We start from the raw sequence: 2,826 nt of genomic DNA on the forward strand, positions 1-2,826 counted from the left end.
CTGTGGTACTCCACTTGTGACATTTCTCCATTCCGATACATTGCCTCTGATTACTGCCTCATTTGTGTGTGTGTGTGTGTGTGTGTGTGTGTGTGTGTGTGTGTGTGTGTGTGTGTGTGTGTGTGCGTGTGTGTGTGTGTGTGTGTGTGTGTGTGTGTGTTTATGTGTATGTTTCAGTGTGTGATGGGTGTTGTGGGTGAGAGCCTTTGTGTGTGTGTGTGTACTCACCTATTTGTACTCACCTATTTGTGCTTGCGGGGGTTGAGCTTTGGCTCTTTGGTCCCGCCTCTCAACTGTCAATCAACTGGTGTACAGATTCCTGAGCCTACTGGGCTCTATCATATCTACATTTAAAACTGTGTATGGAGTCAGCCTCCACCACATCACTGCCTAGTGCATTCCATCCGTTAACTACTTTGACACTGAAAAAGTTCCTTCTAACGTCTCTGTGGCTCATGTGGGTACTCAGTTTCCACCTGTGTCCCCTTGTTCGCGTCCCACCAGTGTTGAATAGTTTATCCTTGTTTACCCGGTCGATTCCTCTAAGGATTTTGTAGGTTGTGATCATGTCTCCCCTTACTCTTCTGTCTTCCAGTGTCGTAAGGTGCATTTCCCGCAGCCTTTCCTCTTAACTCATGCCTCTTAGTTCTGGGACTTGTCTAGTGGCATACCTTTGGACTTTTTCCAGCTTCGTCTTGTGCTTGACAAGGTACGGGCTCCATGCTGGGGCCGCATACTCCAGGATTGGTCTTACATATGTGGTGTACAAGATTCTGAATGATTCCTTACACAGGTTCCTGAACGCTGTTCTCATGTTAGCCAGCCTCGCATATGCCGCAGACGTTATTCTTTTTATGTGGGCTTCAAGAGACAGGTTTGGCGTGATATCAACTCCTAGATCTTTCTCTCTGTTCGTTTCATTAAGTACTTCATCTCCTATTCTGTATCCTGTGTTTGGCCTCCTATTTCCACCACCTAGTTTCATTACTTTGCATTTACTCGGGTTGAACTTCAACAGCCATTTGTTGGACCATTCACTCAGTCTGTCTAGGTCATCTTGTAGCCTCCTACTATCGTCCTCAGTTTCAATCCTCCTCATAATTTTTGCATCATCGGCAAACATTGAGAGAAACGATTCTATACCCTCTGGAAGATCATTTACATATATCAGAAACAGTATAGGTCCAAGGACTGACCCCTGCGGTACTCCACTCGTAACGTCTCGCCAATCTGAGACCTCACCCCTCACACTGACTCGTTGTCTCCTGTTACTTAGGTACTCCTGTATCCAACGGAGTACCTTCCCTTTCACTCCAGCCTGCATCTCCAGATTTTTCACTAGCCTCTTGTGTGGCATTGTGTCAAAGGCTTTCTGACAATCCAAAAATATGCAGTCTGCCCACCCTTCTCTTTCTTGCCTTATTTTTGTTGCCTGGTCGTAGAATTCAAGTAACCCTGTGAGGCAGGACCTGCCATCCCTGAATCCATGTTGATACTGTGTTACAAAGTTCTTTCGCTCCAGGTGCTCCACTAGCATTCTTCGCACAACCTCCTCCATCATCTTGCATGGTATGCAGGTTAGGGACACTGGTCAGTAATTCAGTGCCTCCTGTCTATCCCCTTTCTTGTATATCGGGACTACGTTAGCTGCTTTCTAAATTTCTGGCAGTTCCCCCTGTTGCCAGTGATTTGTTATACACCATGGAGAGCGGGAGGCACAGTTCTTCTGCTCCTTCCTTCAGTATCCAAGGGGATATTCCATCTGGGCCTATAGCCTTTGTCACATCCAATTCTAGTAAACACTTCCTTACTTCCCTGCTGGTAATCTCAAACTCTTCCAGTGGTTCCTGGTTAGCTATTCCCTCTCTTATCTCTGGGCTTTCTCCTTGCTCTAAGGTGAAGACCTCTTGGAATTTCTTATTCAGTTCCTCACACACTTCCTTGTCGTTTGTAGTGAATCCTTCTGCCCCTATCCTTAATTTCATAACCTGTTCCTTTTGTGTGTGTGTGTGTGTGTGTGTGTGTGTGTGTGTGTGTGTGTGTGTGTGTTTACTAGTTGTGTTTACTAGTTGTGTTTTTGCGGGGGTTGAGCTTTGCTCTTTCGGCCCGCCTCTCAACTGTCAATCAACTGTTTACTAACTACTTTTTTTTTTTTCCACACCCCCCCTCCCCCCAGGAAGCAGCCCGTGACAGCTGACTAACTCCCAGGTACCTATTTACTGCTAGGTAACAGGGGCACTTAGGGTGAAAGAAACTTTGCCCATTTGTTTCTGCCTCGTGCGGGAATCGAACCCGCGCCACCGAATTACGAGTCCTGCGCGCTATCCACCAGGCTACGAGGCCCCTATGACTGTGTGTGGCCCCTATGTGTGTGTGTGTGTGTGTGTGTGTGTGTGTGTGTGTGTGTGTGTGTGTGTGTGTGTGTGTGTGTGTGTGTGTGTGTGTGTGTGTGTGTGTGTGTGTGTGTGTGCGTGTTTTTGTGTGAGCCATATCATGTGCTCACCCTGTGTGTGTTTTTGTGTGAGCCATATCATGTGCTCAACCCTGTGTGTGTTAGCCGCCTTACCACATGTTCCCACCCTGTGTGTGTGAGCCACATTACCACATGTGCCCACCCTGTGTGTGTGAGCCACATTACCACAGGGGCCCACCCTGTGTGTGTGAGCCACATTACCACATGTGCCCACCCTGTGTGTGTGAGCCACATTACCACATGTGCCCACCCTGTGTGTGTGAGCCACATTACCACATGTGCCCACCCTGTGTGTGTGAGCCACATTACCACATGTGCCCACCCTGTGTGTGTGAGCCACATTACCACATGTG

Source organism: Procambarus clarkii, chromosome 60, assembly GCF_040958095.1.
Source record: "Procambarus clarkii isolate CNS0578487 chromosome 60, FALCON_Pclarkii_2.0, whole genome shotgun sequence".
NCBI classification, from domain to species: Eukaryota; Metazoa; Arthropoda; class Malacostraca; order Decapoda; family Cambaridae; genus Procambarus; species Procambarus clarkii.